The sequence below is a fragment of the Bombina bombina genome, chromosome 2, assembly GCF_027579735.1.
Source record: "Bombina bombina isolate aBomBom1 chromosome 2, aBomBom1.pri, whole genome shotgun sequence".
NCBI classification, from domain to species: Eukaryota; Metazoa; Chordata; class Amphibia; order Anura; family Bombinatoridae; genus Bombina; species Bombina bombina.
In genome coordinates, this window is record NC_069500.1 from 961,398,554 (window position 1) to 961,419,547 (window position 20,994).

Here is a 20,994-nt window from a genome sequence, read left to right on the forward strand (position 1 = left end):
AACTTTGGCGCAGCTGCCCAGCGAGAGCGTGACGTCCAGATCCCTCCGCACGCCCGCCGCTCTCACGGACCGCCGCGCAACTTTCTTCCAGATGGGTTCACTGCTGCCTTCCTCTACTCCGGAAACACACTCGCTCACCATTGCTCTTCCCAGGGCAAGGGCCACTCTTCTCCACCAGCTCTACCATGCAGACTGTACCGCTCCAGCACTACCAAGTCTCCTCCTCGCTTGCACCTCAGCAGGAATCCGGCCAATAATACCCGGTTCAACAGGTCAGACTTTGACTCGTACCACTAGATAGAATTTTCTTGCGATTTTGTGGTTTTTCTCCAGTTACACACCATAAGTGCGGTTTCTCCCGCGGCCCACTCGGCCTGTTAGGTTTCCTTTCCTGCTGGCGGAATCCTCGCCTAGCTACATGCCCCTAACATCAAGGCAATATGGGCAAAGAATGAAGGCTACGATAGCCACTGTCGGCCAACACGCCGATCTTGGAGCTGCTCATGTTAATAGCTCCGCCTTCTCACCGGAAACCGCTCAGTTTCCAGTTTATTTCTATTCCATTTGCTTCATTCCCATGGTATTCTATATTGAAGAGATACCTAGGTAGGTGTCTAGAGAACTACATGGCAGGAAATAGTGCTGCTATCTACTGCTCCTGCAAATGCTTTTCAACAAAGATAACAAGAGATACCAAGAGAATTAAGAAAATATGAATTAAATTAGAATTAAAGTAGAATGTATTTTAAAATTGCATTCTCTATTTGAATCATGAAATAGAAAGTTAGAGTTTCATTTCCCTTTAGGCTATAGCTGCACACATATATACTGCCCACACATATATACTGCACACACATATATACTGTGCACACATATATACTGCACACACATATATACTGCACACACATATATACTGCGCACACATATATACTGAGCACACATATATACTGCCCACACATATATACTGCACACACATATATACTGCGCACACATATATACTGCACACACATATATACTGCCCACACATATATACTGCGCACACATATATATTGCACACACATATATACTGCACACACATATATACTGCGCACACATATATACTGCGCACACATATATACTGCACACACATATATACTGCCCACACATATATACTGCGCACACATATATATTGCACACACATATATACTGCGCACACATATATACTGCGCACACATATATACTGCACACACATATATACTGCGCACACATATATACTGCACACACATATATACTGCGCACACATATATACTGCGCACACATATATACTGCACACACATATATACTGCCCACACATATATACTGCGCATACATATATACTGCACACATATATATACTGCACACACATATATACTGCACACACATATATACTGAGCACACATATATACTGCGCACACATATATACTGCTCACACATATATACTGCGCACACATATATACTGCGCACACATATATACTGCACACACATATATACTGCCCACACATATATACTGCGCATACATATATACTGCACACACATATATACTGCACACACATATATACTGCACACACATATATACTGAGCACACATATATACTGCGCACACATATATACTGCACACACATATATACTGTGCACACATATATACTGCACACACACATATATACTGCGCACACATATATACTGCACACACATATATACTGCCCACACATATATACTGCGCACACATATATACTGCGCACACATATATACTGCACACACATATATACTGCGCACACATATATACTGCACACACATATATACATATATACTGCGCACACATATATACTGCACACACATATATATTGCCCACACATATATACTGCGCACACATATATACTGCGCACACATATATACTGAGCACACATATATACTGTGCACACATATATACTGCACACACATATATACTGCGCACACTTATATACTGCACACCCATATTTACTGCACACACATATATACTGCGCACACATATATAGTGCGCACACATATATATTGCCCACACATATATACTGCGCACACTTATATACTGTGCACACATATATACTGCGCACATATATATACTGCGCACACATATTTACTGCCCACACATATATACTGCGCACACATATATACTGAGCACACATATATACTGTGCATACATATATACTGCGCACACATATATACTGAGCACACATATATACTGCACACACATATATACTGAGCACACATATATACTGCACACACACATATATACTGAGCACACATTGTCATTAGAATAGAATGATATCAAAGTCTTTAATTGGCTTACAATCAACTCAAATATAAAAAATAGTGACTTTTTATAATAAACACAATCACCTAGATTACGAGTCTTGCGTTAGCCTTAAAAAGCAGCGTTGAGAGGTCCCAGCGCTGCTTTTTAATGCCTGCTGGTACTACGAGTCTTGCAGGTACATATGCACTGCTCACTTTTTTGGTCAGACTCGAAAATACCGCAAATACACTTACGTCAATTGCGTATCCTATATTTTCAATGGGACTTGCATAACGCCGGTATTACGAGTCTTCCAAAAAGTGAGCGGTAGACCCTCTCCTGTCAAGTCTGGTACCGCATTTAAAAGTCAGTAGTTAAGAGTTTTATGGGCTAACGCCGTAGCATAAAACTCTTAACTAAAGTGCTAAAAAGTACACTAACACCCATAAACTACCTATTAACCCCTAAACCGAGCCCCCCCCCCCCCACATCGCAAACACTTAAAAAAAAAATAACCCCTAATCTGCCAAACCGGACATTGTCGCCACTATAATAAATATATTAACCCCTAAACCGCCGCACTCCCGCATCGCAAACACTAGTTCCCTAACATCACTGACACCTACCTACATTTATTAACCCCTAATCTGCCGCCCCCAACGTCGCCACAACTATATTAAATGTATTTACCCCTAAATCTAAGTCTAACCCTAACACCCCCCTAACTTAAATATAATTTAAATAAATCAAAATAAAATGACTATCATTAAATAAATAATTCCTATTTAAAACTAAATACTTACCTATAAAATAAACCCTAAGCTAGCTATAATATAACTAATAGTTACAGTGTAGCTATTTTAGGATTTATTTTTATTTTACAGGCAACTTTGTATTTATTTTAACTAGGTAGAATAGTTATTAAATAGCTATTAACTATTTAATAACTACCTAGTTAAAATAAAGACAAATTTACCTGTAAAATAAATCCTTACCTAAGTTACAATTACACCTAACACTACACTATAATTAAATTAATGACCTAAACTAAATACAATTAAATACAATTTAAAAAAAATTATCTAAAGTACAGAAAAAAACACTAAATTACAGAAAATAATAAAATAATTTCAAGTTTTTTAAACTAATTACACCTAATCTAATCCCCCTAATAAAATAAAAAAGCCCCCCAAAATAATAAAAAGCCCTACCCTATGCTAAATTACAAATAGCCCTTAAAAGGGCCTTTTGCGGGGCATTGCCCCAAAGTAATCAGCTTTATTTATTTTATTAGGGGGATTAGATTAGGTGTAATTAGTTTAAGAAACTTGCAATTATTTTATTATTTTCTGTAATTTAGTGTTTTTTGTACTTTAGATAATTTTTTTAAATTGTATTTAATTGTATTTAGTTTAGGTAATTAATTTAATTATAGTGTAGTGTTAGGTGTAATTATTTAGTTAATGATAGTTATTTTATTTAGATTTATTTAAATTATATTTTTAAGTTAAGGGGGTGTTAGGGTTAGGGTTAGACTTAGATTTAGGGGTTAATAACTATAATATAGTGGCAGCAACTTTGGGGGCGGCAGATTGGGGGTTAATAAGTGTAGGTAGGTTGTGGCGACATTGGGGGTGGCAGATTTTGGTTTAATAAATATAATGTAGGTGTCAGCGATGTTGGGGGCGGCAGATTAGGGGTTCATAAGTATAATGTAGGTGGCGGCTGTGTCCGGAGCGGAAGAATAGGGGTTAATAATATAATGCAGGTGGCAGCGATGTTGGGGGCGGCAGATTAGGGGTTAATAAGTGTAAGATTAGGGATGTTTAGACTCAGGGTTCATGTTAGGGTGTTAGGTGACATAAAATGTATTTCCCATAGGAATCAATGGGGCTGCGTTAGGAGCTTTACGCTGCTTTTTTGCAGGTGTTAGGGTTTATTTCAGCCAGCTCTCCCATTCTCCATTGATTCCTATGGGGAAATCATGTACAAGCACGTTTTGCCAGCTCACCGCTACCGTAAGCAGTGCTGGTATTGAGGTGAGATATGGAACTAAATTTTGCTCTACGCTCACTTTTTTGCGGCTAACGCCGGGTTTGTAAAAACCCGTAATACCAGCGTTGTCTGTAGTTGAGCGGTGAGGGAAAACTGCTCGTTAGCACCGCACAGCATTACCGACAAAACTCGTAATCTGGGCGAATGTGATTTTTTCATTGAAGTGACATTGACAGATGTCTTAGAAGCACCTTGAAAACAAAAGAAATTATTATCATAATTTAGTTTTAAACTATTAACATATCCTGCAGTTTTATGACAATAGATATAATATTTACATGATAACATTTAAAAAACAAAAAGCGATTAGAGAATGTAATGAAGAAAATGTACATGGCCGAAATGTAAAGCATTTTTAAACAAGGTGTTATTTCTGCTTCTTTTTAAAAGAACATTGTACTGTAACTTTATTCCGTTTTTGTTTTTCTTTTCCCAATGGTTAGTTATACTAGCTTCATAATATTAAGGGGTCGATTTATTAAGCTGCGGCAGACAGGGATGCACATACGCGCCCCTGTCCGCCGCAGCTCGCCTCTGGCGGGCTGAATCCTGCTGCCGGAATTCAGCATTGCACACGACTGCTGCTTCATAAGTAAGGACTGCAGGTTCTCTTGTGAGAACCTGCAGTCAGTGGCAGGCGAAGGGGTTGATAAATCGACCCCTAAATGTATTAGAAATTGTTTCTTTTAACTGAAATAGGCCTTGCTAACTGAAACTGCCTGTCAGGTTTGGAATCAGTCCTGAAGTAGACCCAAAGGCTAGAATGAAGTGAATATTACACTCTAGCACAATGAATATAATTCAGGACGTGACCCCCAGAAACAACTGTGGCACAGGTGAATGAGGCTGAGTAAATAAAGTAGAATCTCATGGGCAGAGGAAATGAGGTAAACTCCAGCAGGGTGGGGGTAAACAGGCCAGATGATATTCACAGAAAGACAAGGGAGAAGTTCAGCAAGCAGGCCAGACATGCTAAGGTTTTGTAGATCAGGCAAGCAGAGGTTTAAGCGGATTAGGCAGGTTGTGGTACTCACGGATAGATAAAGGGGTACCCCAGCAGACAGATATGACAGACAACAGTTGCAGAGTTCAGGCAGGCAGAGGTTAAGTAGTTTAGGCAGGTAGGTACTCACAGGTAGTTAAGGGGTTATCTAGCAGGCAGGACTTGAGGACAAAGGTTTCAGAGTTCAGGCAGGCAGAGGTTAAGTAGTTTAGGCAGGTAGGTACTCAGTGGCGTAGCGTGGGTTGTCAGCGCCCAGTGCAAGGTAAGAATTGCGCCCCCCTAACCCATTATAATTATTATATTATAACTTTTACATGCTATGGCAGTGGCTGATATATTGCAGTCAATAGGGTTGGCATCAGTTAGTATCTCTGCCACCTTCTAACACTGCGTTTTCCTGCATTGTACTTTCAGATCTTTTCTGTTATAAGATATCTTTTTTTAGAATTAAGCCTGCAATTGTTTTCCCTATAAAAGAAGGTATCATCTTTCTGTGTGTTTCTTTTGTTATTTTATTTGCTACCCTTTTTCTACATGTTTATTCTGCATACTTGCAGCTTGCTCCTGCTTATAATAAAATAAAAAAAGCACCAGACTTCTCTCTTCCCATGAGACAGACATACGATAAATGTTGCAAAGTTAGTGTAGCTCAGCTACACTAACTTTGCAACATTTATTGTATGTCTGTCTAATGGGAAGAGAGAAGTCTGGTGCTTTTTTATTTTATTATAAGCAGGAGCAAGCTGCAAGTAAGCTCACTGTGGGGCGGGCACCGCTGGAGTTTGGGACTGTCTAATGTCTGGTGGAGGCTGTGAACCAAGCGCTTTGCGCCCCCCATAATTATGCGCCCGGGGCAACCGCCCCTGTGCCCCCCCCCACGCTACGCAACTGTAGGTACTCACAGGTAGTTAAAGGGTTATCTAGCAGGCAAGACTTGCGGACAAAGGTTTCAGAGTTCATGCAGGCAGAGGTTAATTAGTTTAGGCAGGTAGGTACTCACAGGTAGTTAAGGGGTTATCTAGCAGGCAGGACTGGCAAACAAAGGTTGCAGAGTTAAGGCAGACAGAGGTTAAGCAGTTTAGACAGGTTGGTATAAACAGGCAGTTAAGGGGTTACTCGAGCAGACAGGACTGAGAGACAAAGGTTGCAGAGTTCAGTCAGGCAGTACTGAGGTACCCACAGGCAGAGAGGGTAGATCCAGTAAGTAGATTGGAAGGAACCACAGCATGGTCAGAGACGACAAGCGAGCACCACTGATTCACAGAGTAAATAGGCTGCCTGACATCACTGCAGCGGATGGAAAGAAACCTACGTCATATTGTCTAGCAACGTGACACTATGCGATGGCTGCACGGAGCAGCGCCTGACACTACCACAAATGAAGAAAAATGTAGTATATAAGTATTGACATTTTTGTATAGAGTGAAATACAATTAGGAGATCTGCTCTTCCTATAGAATGAAAACGTGTTTGAGAAGAATGTGCTGGGTTTCATTGAGCAAAAACAGCTATATAAATAAAAACAATAATCATAAATGACAATTTCCCATATGTTTAATATTATTTTGCTGATATAGGATTAAGAGTGGAGTGCTATTTAGCAATTTCGCTAGAGCGCTAATTGCGCAAACATTTTTGCATGTGTCAGGTTACGCTCGTATTATGAGTTGAAAGTAAAAAGTTATCGTTCTTGCTCTAATCTGATGCTCGCAAAAAGCTTACTTCTAGTGCACTTAGAATATTGTGTGTGCGATAACATATTCCACATAGAAGTCAATGGAGCAAAACAAGTGGAAAAAAACACCCTACTCATGAGCTAACCCAAACTCATGTTCTCAAGAGTGCTAACCGACATGAAGAGATGAATATTTCATATTCCAATGTTCTTCACCTAGAACAATATGATCTATTTATTCATAAAAACATATTTCTACAAATATCTGATGGCATTTTTATACTCTATATACAGTATATATGATTGAACATGTTTATATTTACTTAACTGCAAAGGGCTCTAATGCACTTATATATATGTCTATATATGTATACATCTATATTTATGTGTTTTTATGTGTATATATGTCTGTAAATACATATAGACACATACAAATACATAAATATATAAGCAGGATTCACAGTATATACCTAAATGCATTTTGTGATTGGCTGATGACTATCACATTATGCATTAGGAAGGAAAATGTATCTAACTTTGACATTTGCCGAAAATAATTTAATTCTCATTTGAAATTCAAACCAAGAGCTTTTGCATTGTCTCTTTATTATGCATTTATTGATTATGCAATTATATTGTGTTTAATGGTCCTTTAATGTTTTCAAAGCAGACAAGAGACAGAGAAAAGCAACATATCAAAAAGGCATGGGGCAATAAGCTGATAAAATGAGGTTTTAGGCAGCTTTATGGTTGAGACCACTGGAAAAGAATGGCTTTTAAGTCCACCAGCATTTATGTGTTGGTTAATGGAAAGGTATATGGATTTCAACAAGAGAGAGAAAGGGAGACACTTGGAAGATGAAGAAAAATTTATGGTAGTTTACAGCAGAGCGAATGCAGAAGTGCAGTAAGTTCCTAGAGGAACAAATTAGAGAAGCTATGATAGGAGAGGATAAGGACATGGATAAGAAGTTGCGTAATCAAATAAAATTTTTAATTATTTCTCTTTATAATGCTTTTTATCCCCTTAGTGACCAGACCATTTTTCATATTTTTTTACCGCTAAGGACCAGGGTTATGTTTACATTTCTGTGGTGTTTGTGTTTAGCTGTAATTTTCCTCTTATTCATTTACTGTCCACACACATATTATATACTGATTTTATCGCCATTAAATTGACTTTCTAAGATACCATTATGTTCATCACATCATATAATTTACTATAAAAAAATATAGAACACACTTTTTCTAATTTTGACCCCAAAAATCTGTAACACATCTACAACCACAAAAAAACACCCACGCTAAATAGATTTAAGTTTAGAAATACCCAATGTTTACATGTTCTTTGCTTGTTTTGCTAGTTATAGGGCAATAAGTACAAGTAGCACTTTGCTATTTCTAAACCATTTTATTTCAAAATTAGCGATAATTACTTTTTAACATTTATATCTGTTAGAAATCCCTGAATAACCATTCACATGTATATATATTTTTTTTTAGTGGACAGCTCAAAGTATTGACCTAGGCCCATTTTGGTATATTTCATGTCACCATTTCACCGCCAAATGCGATCAAATAAAAAAAAATCATTAAATTTCCACTAACTTTTTCACAAACTTTAGATTTTTCACTGAAATTATTTACAAACAGCTTATGCAATTATGGTACAAATGATTGTAAATGCTTCTCTGGGACCCCCTTTATTCAGAAATAGCAGACATTTATGGCTTTGGCATTACTTTTTGGTAATTAGAAGGCCACTAAATGCTGCTGCTCACCACACTTTTATTATGCCCATTTTACAGGTCTTTACTGTTACAGCATGAACAGCTGTGGATCATTAACCTCACCTATCCCACATAATACTGATGCTCTGTAGAGAGCACTGACATTGTGGTTCCACAGCAGCAGGCAACTGTGGGAAATGCAGGGCACATCATCTTGGGCACAATTGCAGCAAGTCAAACAGTGAGTCTAACACTTTTATTGTGCTGCCACATAATAGTGCCTTGCATAAACACGTTACTGCCTTACAACTATTAAATATTGAGTGCACATAATTTACCCTATCTGCGTCACCTTTTACGCGCCAAACAGACTGACACCATTGCCGAATTGATTGGGCAACGCCCACCATCTTCTATCTAGAACTGCTAATATAAAAAATCCCCATAGTGTTACTGAGCATTGACACACGCTGCAACTCGCAATACAATAAGGGGCCAGTATCCTAGTGTTGAGCAAGAGAGCTTTTTGTATTTAAGCCTTAGCTTAATTTATAACCAAACTGTGGAGGTAGAAAGCTGTGCAACGTTACGGTACAATTAACAGCACCTATTGCACTGCTCAAGCACAGTGAATTTTACACCTACTCCTGCTGCAGGAACAATATACCCCTAACATTAAGCATCCTAAGGAAATATACTAATAAATTGTGGTGTTGCTATTAGGTAATGCCACACAAAAGGCAAGGCAGAGCTGAAAGAAGCACACCATCTAGACCACTCAGCAAATTCCTAAAACCAGTGGAATGGTTTGATGTAATAACATCTGAAGATATGGACAACAGTCAGCAAGCATCCTCTATACCGACTCATCAGAGTGAACTACAGTCACAAATCCCCTTAACCAAAGATGATCTGCAACATATTTCTTCAAAAGATGATATTCAGAATGTTAGACAAGAGATGCACAGCCTCTTTGGGGACTTAAGGAAAGATATCTATACCCTGGAATCAAGAGTCACCCAGGTGGAAGAGGCTCAAGCAACTGCCAATAATTCTATACAGCAAAATACAACTGAACTGCAACAACATATGGATACAATACAGATGCTTAATGATAAGCTAGATAATCTTGATAATCGCAGACACAGGAATAATCTTTGAATCAGGGGAGTACCCGAAACCATCCATCCTCCTGCATTAGAAGGCTATTTGCAGAATCTCTTTTGCACAGTAAAGAGGACCCTGTCATCAGCTAAGATTGTGTGCTAGAACGGGCACATAGAGCCTTGAGAGCCAAACCTCCTCCCAAAGCACCTCCAAGGGACATTATTGTCCAGTTTTTGAACTTTAAGGACAAAGAAGAATTCTTAGGTGTGCAAGAGCTAAATACCCCATTCGACATCCAGGATTTGATATACAGTTGTTCACCAATCTTTCTCCAGTCGCTCTCCAAAAAAGGCGCGAGTTAGCGCATGTCACCACCCGACTGAGAACACATAAAATACAATACCGCTGGGGCTTCCCAGTTTCTTTGATTGCTACTTATAACAACATTATACTACTTATAACTACTTCTTGCCTGGTGCTTTTACATGGATTTATCACTCAGTACAGAAAAACAACAAGTTGAAAATAATTCGGAATCCTTATATCTTCTCTCCCTCACACACTGTTAGTAAAGACTTATGAATAATAATAAGATACCCAATGCTGAGACAAGGAAATTGTTGTATCCTTTCTGCTCATAAACGTATCTTTAGGAGTCAGCTTTATCACATGGTTCATAACCCCGATGGGGTGTTAATGTTTAACTGTTGATACATAAAAATGTACTAAGCCCTTAATTGTTCCAATTTATAACTTTTTATAGCTTAATGTACTACATTGATAGCAGACACAAATTATTTAGAATTTGCTCTGCTTGTATCCTTTAACAAGGGTGTGCCCATAACATAAACTCTATACTACCATCAACTTCCTACATAGGATTCCATATGGGACCCCTTTTAACTTTACAAGAACACCCTTATAAACTTCCAGCAAAAACACCTATGAGGCCCTTTACATATCACTTAGCTGGGACGCGATCGTAGCATGAACTTAAATTCAACATCCTCTCCCTATGTAAGATATCACTTTGAACTCTCCTGGCATGCGAAGAAGACTGTGGCAAGATAGCAATGTGGGCCATCCCTAGGGCTTTATACACAAAGTTGTCTTGTTCTATCTAAGATTATGCCCAACCCAAACCTATTAAAGTAACTATATCCTCGCCACTTCCCCCTTGTCACCTTCCCTTATGCCACTCATTAAGATCTACTCATGGCCTAAGGTTCTTTGCCTTTATATTTGTTAAGGTTGTTTGTTTTCATGGATTGTTTCCCTTACTGACCTTTGTTATTTGTTATACGGTTACTTAGTATCTGGTTATAATCTGTTTGTATTTATCTTTGCAAAACTGAAAATACACCGCCTATTTCTATAGGCGGTTGTAACTAACAGATACTTTACTTAACTTTCTACTTTCAACCTTACTGTTTTACCCACTAAATCCCTTTATCCTTCCCATTTCCCCTTCTTAGACATTGCAACTCCCCTCTTTTTTTTCTTTTTTCTCTCAGAATGGTCCAACATCCCAGTAAATTCCAGACACACAACATCACCTTCACTGCAATCAATGCCAAAGTGCTCAACAACCCAGGTAAGAGATCTATTGCATTCAATAACCTCAACAAATTACACAGTCATTTCATCTTCATTCAGGAAACCCACTTCCGTAGAGGCAATTAATCGAATTTGTTCAATGCACAATACCCTACTGCACACTTTGCCTCTGGCACAGCTAAAAAACATGGAGTGGGAATTTTAATTAAAAACTCTATCCCCTTTAAGCCCACACATAATGAAAAAGACACAGATGGGCGATACATTTTCTTAATAGGTACTTCCTATAACATTAGCAACAATTTATGCTCCTAACACTGACCAGCATCAGTTCATTAAGCGCTTCTCCACAGAGCACTATTAGATCACATGAAGGGCCCAATGTTTGTAACTGGCGATCTTAATGTCCCCCTAGATCCTCTGTTGGATACATCCAACGGCACTACAAGCATACCCACCAGGAAGCTCAAATCCATCAAAACAATCTCTGATCTTATTTTGCATGATGTTTGGAGAACATTACACCCAACAAACAAAGATTTCACATTTTACTCAAATCCATACAACATATATTTATGTATCGACTACAATTTCACTGACACTATGGGTTTAGATATGATCAATACATGCAACATTGGCTCCATTACCTGGTCAGACCACGTTCCAGTATCCTGCATGGCCGGATATTCCCCCTACTACTTACATCTGTAGACTGGATGAAACACAACGACCCTGCTCACACATCCCTAATGGCTACATGGAAGCCCATAAATGTGTTATGTGTGGAGAACTTCTTAAACACAAAGCCAAATTAAGCAAGCAATACAGGGCAAAACACAATTACTAAACTCCATCATTACCCTTGAGAAAAACACAAACAAAATCCCCAAGATGAGGACACTAAGAAAACATTACTGCAAACGAGAATTGATCTGAAGCAACATTTAACAGAGTCTTATCACCACAGAGCACTTAAAATTAAACAACAATACAATGAAGGAGGTAATAAACCGGGAAAGTTGTTAGCCAGATCTTTGCGCAGAAAGCAACTTATATCAGATATACAGTATATAAAGACTGCAGACAGTTCGCTCTTAAAATGCAATAAGCAAATTGCCCATGCCTTTCATTCCACCTATAACGCTTTATACAATATTGCTAACACGACGGGAACACAGACACAAAATAGCACTATCCAAACCAAACAACAAGCTATAGATGACTACTTGAGTACACTAGGGCTATCAAGTTTCAATAATGCGGGAGTAGACTTCCTTAACGCCCCTCTTTCTGCGAAGGAGGTGTCCCGGGTGATCAAAGATTTACCAAATGTCAAAAGCCCTGGCCCAGATGGGTTCACTATAAGATATTACAAAACATTCCTATACTACTTAACACCAACTTTAATTCAACTTTTTAACAGCTTAAGTGATAATCCAACACTCTCCAGCTCCATGTTGGAAGCCCACATATCTGTCATCCCTAAGCCCGGAAAACCTCCCATTACTCCTGAAATTTTTTGACCCATATCCTTGTTAAATACAGATGTTAAAATTGTAGCCAAAGTATTAGCAAAATTCTTAAATAGATATTTTTCCACACACTCATTTCAACAGACCAGATGGGCTTTGTCCCTGGAAGGGAAGCCCAGAAAAACACCTCCATAGTACTCCAAATAATACAATAGGCCCGAGCGGAGAATGTGACTTTGGCACTATTTTCGACAGACGTGGAGAAGGCCTTCGACTGTGTTGATTGTTTTTTTTCTGCCGCACATTATGAAAACTATGAATTTTGGTGACTCATTCATGAATATGACATTTGCTCTGTACTCTTCCCCAAACGCGCAAGTATGAGTAAATGAAGTCCTTTCAGATTCATTTACTATAACAAACGGTACTATACAGGGGTGTCCATTGTCACCCCTTCTATTCACCATCTCTGTCGAAGCTCTGGCTCAAAAAATTAGAAACAACCACAAAATCACTGGTATCAGCATAGGAGATTTGGTGGTCTTGCCCAAGAATCAATGCATTTTGGACAAGGGCGATTGACCTTATGTCCACTAAATTACAACTCACAATTCCAAATTCACCTGAAACTATCTTATTTCTTCATCTCTCCAAAATCAAAGAAGCACACATACTAGCCTTGCTTCTGATTATGCTCACAGGAGAAAAAAAACTCATTCCCAAAAAGTCGAAGACTGGGGATATCCCAACAATTGAGGAATGAATCTCTTCAGTAGACGTACTACTCATTCTTGAGAGATTTCATTATTTCAATACTCACCAAATTGTCACACATGAACTGATGCTGGCAACTGGAAGGATGCCCCTCTTTAAAAAATCTTTAAACCACTACCTAAAATATTTATCCACTGCTTTCTTACTGGATACACCCTTTGCTGGATGGGTGTTGTTGTTTTTTGTTTTTTCCCTTTTCCCTATCCACTCTCTCTGATCCCTTCCATTTATTCTTCAACAAACTTATAATTTCAGAAATATTAAGATATATGTGTATTAGTATACACTTGCTCACAGAAAAGTTAAGAAAAAAGAGAAAAAGGGAAAAAAAAAACACCAAGCTTATAACAAGAACTTAACCTGATATTTTATGTTTCACTTACTGCGATCATACATTGTTTGAGAGACTTACCTCTTTCTAAAATTGTACATAATAAAACTGTCACATTGATAGCGGCTTACTACGCTCCTTTTCCTTATTTTTCTTTTATTAGAATATTTAATATTTTGTATTGTACAATTAACAGCATTTGATTCAATAAAGCTTGTTTGAAAAAAAAAACCTGCAGTGAAGGTTCCCCCTAAGCCCCCAACCTCCACAATCCCAAAAACAGCTCTTTTAACCTCCCCCTCTTCCTATTTGCGGCCATCGTAGGTACTGGCATCTGTCTGCACTAAAATTGTGCTGTTTTAAAATTTTTTTTAATAATTCCATATTTTCTGCAGTGTAGCTGACCCCCCAAATACCCTCCCCCTCCCAGATCCCTTTTCCCCAAGACTTAAACCCTCTCTATCTCCCTCCTTACCTAATGTATTGAGTGTACTAAAGTAGCTCATGCACTTGCTCCCGCCCTCCAGACGCCCTCGGAACAGGATCCATGATCAGATGAAGTGATCCAGAGATGGGCCGCTCATCCGCCTCCCTTGTATCCCTCCCACACCACCAATGATCGGCACCATCGCTAGCTGATGCAGAGAGGGCCACAGAGTGGCCCTCTCTGCATCGGTGTGCTTAAAAAGGGTATTGCACAATGCCTCAATATTGAGGCATCTCTGCAATACCCTGAAAGCACCTGGAGCGATCACAATCACTTCCAGCAATTGAAAACACTGAGGACGTGCAGGGTACGTCCTTGGTCATTAACTAGTAGTTTTTGTAGGATGCACCCTGTTCGTCCTAGGTTGTTAATGGGTTAAGAAAAAAAAAAATTGAGACTAAATTTATAATAGATAAAAGTTAGGAAAAAATAAAGTATGACATCCAAACAACCTTATTCCTCTAGATCTGTTTCTTTTGTTTCCACAAAATGTAATGAACATTAATAAATACTGACATAATTTGTCAGTATTCTTTTGTTTCCTTTAAATGATTAAACATACTTACCTTTTGCGTGCTGGAGGGCATGCAGTAAAGCAAAAGGTGCTTTAATGCAGGCCCTGGGAGCCGCTGAGCAAGTCTCCTTTTAGCGCAGCAAATACTCTGTAAAGAAGAGGACCGGGTTTGTGTGGCTCTCCAGCATGCTAAAGGTAAGTTGAATACTGAGAATAGCTATGTGGGTATTGAACCTGGATTTCCAGTTACTATTATTAGTATTATTATTATTATTATTATTATTATTATTATTGGTTATTTAGAGAGCGCCAACAGATTCTGCAGCGCTTTAAACATAGGTGGTATACAAGAAAACATTTATAGGGATCAAACAGGTAGAGGGCCCTGCCAAGAGTTGCACTGTTGTAGTCAGCTCTTAAGAAGGTGATCTACAAACAGCATGGCTCTTAGGCATACATGCTAAGGGGGGATAAAGGGGATAGTAATGGAGAAGAGGAACTGTTATAAAGAAAGGTTAGTGTAGGTTGTATGAATCCCTGAACAGTAGAGTCTTTAGGGGGCGCTTAAAGCTTTCAAAACTAGGGGAGAGTCTTGTGGAGTGAGACAGAGAGCTACACTAGATGGGACCCAGTCTGGAGAAGTTCTGTAAATGGGAATATGAGGAGGTAAAAAGAGAGGAGGAGAGTAGGAGGTCATGAGCAGAGCAAATGAGACAGGAGGGAGAGTATCTGGAGACAAGGTCTGAGATATAGGGGGGAGCAGTGCAGTTAAGGACCTTGTATTTCAGAGTGAGAGGCAAGAAGAAGCCAGTGAAGGGATTGGCAGAGAGGTGCAGCAGATATAGAGTGACGTGTAAGGAAGATGAGCCGGGCAAAGGCATTCATTATAGATTGTAAAGGATCTAGGCTTCAGCTAGGGAGACCAGAGAGGACAGAATTGCAGTAGTCGAGGCAGGAAAGGATGAGAAAATGGATTCAAATCTTAGTTGTGTCTTGTGTAAGAAAAGGTCTAATTTTAGAGATGTTTTTAAGGTGGAAGTGGCAGTATTTAGCCAAGGACTAAATGTGCTGAATGAAAGAAAGATCTGAGTCAAATGTGACCCCAAGACATTGGGCATGCAGGGTAGGGGTAATGTTGGAGTTGTCAACAGTTATAGAGAGATTGGTGTGGAGATTTTGGAAGAAGGGGGAAAATAAGGAGCTTAGTTTTGGAGAGATTTAGCTTAAGGTAGTGAGAGGACATGCAGGAAGAGATGTGAGAGAGACAGTGACTAGTGATGTCCCGAACTGTTCGCCTGCGAACGGTTCACAGCGAACATAGCTTGTTCGCGTTCGCGTTTGTGGGCGAACACATGGCGATGTTCGATCTGCCCCTATGTGTCATCATTGTGGAAACTTTGACCCTTTATGTCACAGCCGCCTGACACATTAGAGCCAATCAACATCAGACACTCCCTCACAGACACTCCCAGCTACTCGGAATCCGCCATTTTAGACTCATAACGACCTTGCTTTTTTAATGAGAGGACGTGTTGTGTTTTCGCTCCTGACATTAATAGTAAAAACATAGCTAGGCTAGTGTATTTACAGTCCACAAGGACTCCACTCATCTCTGCTGCAAGCACAGCACCCCAAAAAGCCCTTTTTAGGGCTATATTTCGTGCCGTTTTTTTTTGTTTGTTTTTTTTTTTATTAGCATTTGCCTGGCTTTCAGCTGTGTGTTTAAGGCTCACAGCATATGCTGTGACTACTGCCACCACTGATATCTCCCTAACAACATTAGTTTAAATTTAACTAACCCAAAAATATAATTATTTTTCTAGTGTAATTTTTTTTCATTTTCTATCAGGCCAGTGTCACACAGCATATACTCTGGTTCATTGCTCTGTGCCAGCCAGCAGCCAGCAGTGTTAATATCCGTTTATAACATTATTTTTAATTTAAAAAAAAAACACAAAAAAATATTTTTCTAGTGTAATCTAATTACATTTACTATCATGCCTGTGTCTGTCAGGCTCACTCAGCATTAATATACCTCTTTTTTTTTCAGTCTTTTGGTTAATTGGTCTGTGCCAGGCAGCCACCCAGCACTCATATCTATTTTTCTTTCACCTTAATTTTAATATAAAAAAAAAAAAAAGTTTAAATTTGTTTGCTAGTGTAATCAAATCTAATTTTCTATCCGGCCTGTGTGTTTTGCTGACACTGAGAGCCTACTGTGTTTACTTGCTGCCCTCCCTAGTCTATGAGCCACGACTCATATGTGTTTAACCTTTTTTTAATTTCCCCCCCCAAAAAATAATTTCAATCATTTTTCTAGTGTAATCTAATAGTATTTTCTATCAGGTGTGTGTGTATCCGACATACATAGCCTACTGTTTTTAATAGCTGCCCTTCCAAGGCTATCAGCCACGACTCATATGTATGTGCTTAACCTTTTTCTTAAAATTTCCAAAAAAAGTCTTTAAATCATTATGCTAGTGTAATCTAATTGTATTTTCTATCAGGCCTGTGTCTAACTGTCTATCTGACTTACACAGCATACTGTTGTTATAATTGCTGCCCTACGTAGCAGCCAGCCAGTGCGACCACTCATAGAGTCATATGTGCATTGCACTTCTTAACATAATTTTAATATTAAAATCTAAAATTTTCAAATATTTTGCTAGTGTAATGTAACTTAATTTTCTATCAGTCCTGTGTTTTTGTCACTTACACAGCATACTGTGTTCAATTACTGCCCTACCTACCATCCACGACTCATATCTGCCAGCCTGTCTGCCAGGCCCAAGTAGCCAATTAGTGGCACCAATCACAATTCTTGTAACAGTAATAAAAATAAAAAAAATCATAATTTTTTGGACTGCAAATATTCAGTCTCCTAGGGCCATTGAATTTCATTTACCTCCTGCCTGCCACTGCCAGCCTTTTGTGCCAGGCCGTCTAGCCAACTATTTACACCAATCATAATTGTTGTCACAGTCAGACAGTATAGTTATTAATTTAAATAAAAAAATGTTTTAGTGTTGATCTTAACCCTCAGTTTGCTCGTGCCTTTGAATTGCACTTTTCTACAGCCTTCCAAGCCTGTGTGCCAGGCCTACTTAAAAAATATTTACACCAATCATATTTGTTGTGACAGTATTCTAATAATTAAAAATTAAAATTTTTGGTAATAGTTGCTGTGTTTTGAATCGTCAGTTTGCTGGTGCCATTGAAACGCACTTTCCTGCTGCCTTGCAGCCTGCTGTGAGCCAGGCCCCCACCTAGCCAATTGTTGTCAGCAATCATATTTCTGTTAACAGTATTGCAAAAATTGTCAATCATCACTGTTTAGACTGTCAGTAATCAGTCTCCTAGTGTCCTTGAATTGCATCTCCCTCCTGCCTGCCATCCTTTTGCGCCAGGCCGTCTTGCCAACTATTTACACCAATCCTAATTTTTTGTCACAGTATAGTTACTAATTATAATTAAAAAAATCTTTAATGTTGATGATCTTAACCCTCAGTTTGCTTGTGCCTTTGAATTCAGTTGTCTACAGCCTTCCAAGCCTGTGTGCCAGGCCTACTTAAAAAATATTTACACCAATCATATTTGTTGTGACAGTATTCTAATAATTAAAAATTAAAATTTTTGGTAATAGTTGCTGTGTTTTGAATCGTCAGTTTGCTGGTGCCATTGAAACGCACTTTCCTGCTGCCTTGCAGCCTGCTGTGAGCCAGGCCCCCACCTAGCCAATTGTTGTCAGCAATCATATTTCTGTTAACAGTATTGCAAAAATTGTCAATCATCACTGTTTAGACTGTCAGTAATCAGTCTCCTAGTGTCCTTGAATTGCATCTCCCTCCTGCCTGCCATCCTTTTGTGCCAGGCCGTCTTGCCAACTATGGATTGTAGTATTTGGTTAGGCTAATCATGATGGCCATGTAGACCACCACCACCGAGAGTCCTGGAAGTAACAGGGATGATGAGATGAAAGTGCTAAGAATAGTACTACTTGAAACAACAGAGTTAGCCATGGGTGTTAATCCAAGACCGCTTGGATTTATTTTTGTATTGGGTGCAGCTAATCATGCAGGCCATATAGAGCTGACAACATTCGGTGTTGTATCAGCTATAAAAATAATAAGAACTGTACTATCAAAATACAGACAATGAAGGGCCTATGAAGACTGAGCAAAGGTTGGATTGTAGTATTTTGTTCGGCTAATCATGATGGCCATGTAGACCACCCGTAACAGGGATGAAAGTGCTAAGAATAGTACTAATTGAAACAACAGAGTTAGCCATGGGTGTTAGTCTAAGACCACTCGGCTTTTTTTGGGGTTTGGGTGCAGCTAATCATGAAGGACAGATAGACCTGCCACCATTTGGTGTTGTAACAGGTATGAAAATGCAAAGAACAGTACTACATAACACAACCTACTTACCATGGGTCCCAGAGCATATGTTTGGTTGTTATATTTTGTAAGGGTAATCATGCAGGCCATATAGACCTCCACCGATAGGGTGAGTATGAGTAACAGCTATTAAAATGCGAAGGACATTACTAATTAACACAACATAGTTACCATGGGTCGCAGACCAAGAGCAGATGTCTTATTATTATATTTTGTATGGGTAATCATCCAGGCCGTATAGACCTCACCAAATAGGGGGAGTTACAGAGATTAAAGTGCTAAAAATGGTAGTACTTAAAACACAAGCTCGTTAAAATAGGTAGCAGACCACATGTCTTATTATTATAATTTTTCAGGGTAATCTGGCAGGCCATATAGAACTCCCACGATAGGGGGGGGGGGACAGGGATTAAAGTGCTAAGAAAAGTACTAATTGACACAAGTTGGGTCCAAGAACGCATGTTTGATTATTAGAATTTATTAGGGTAATTATATATCTAACAAATATATCTATTTCTCTTCTATCGAATCTATCTAACTATCAATCTATGTATATCTATCTATCCTATCTATCACTATCAATCTATCTTCTGTCCGGGATGTTTTGAGACAGCCACTTTGGGAATGTTAGTTGATTTAGACCCATTATGGCTTAAAAGCAGACTCTGCATCAACTATGTAATTTTCCATGGGAGTTTTGCCAGGGATCCCCCTCTAGCATGCAACAGTCCAGGTGTTAGGACCCTTGAAACAACTTTTCCATCACTATTGTGGCCAGAAAGAGTCCTTGTAGGTTTTAAAGTTCGCCTGCCTATTGAATTCAATGGCGGTTCGCGCGTTCACGAACAATACCGGAAGTTCGAGTCCGCGGTTCGCGAACCGAAAATTTTAGGTTCGCGACATCACTAACAGTGACACGGGTTAGCAAGGAAGAAGATAGGTCTGGTGCAAAGAAGTAGATTTGGGTGTCATCGGCATACAAATGATAGGGGAACCTGTGGGACGTTATTAGGGAACCTAATGATAACGTGTAGATTGAGAAGAGAATGGGACAGAGGACAGAGCCTTGAGGTACCCCAACAGAAAGTGGTGACAGGGCAGAGGAAGCCCCAGAGAAGGCTACACTAAAAGTATGGTTAGACAGGTAGGAAAAGAACCACGAGAGGGCTGTGTCACAAATGCCGAAGGATTAGAGGGTTTGGAGCAAAAGAGGGTGGTCAACAGTATCAAAGGCTGTGGACAGATCAACGGAGATAAGCAGAGAGAAGTGGCCTTTTGATCGTGCTGTAAGTAGGTCGTTGGTAACCTTAACATTAACAATTGCGGTCTCTGTGGAGTGATGGGGATGAAATCCAGATTGCAGTGGGTCAAGGAGGGAGTTTAATGTAAGGAAATGGGAAAGGCATGCATATACTAGCTTTTCAAGAAGCTTTGAGGCAAGAGGGAGTAGGGAAATAGGGCAGTAGTTGGATGGGGAGGTTGGATTGAGAGAAGGTTTTTTGAGGATAGGTTGACCAGTGCATGTTTCAGAGATGAGGGAAATATACTGGTGCTGAGGGAGAGGTTGAAAATATGTGTGAGTATAGGTGTAAGGGTAGAAGAA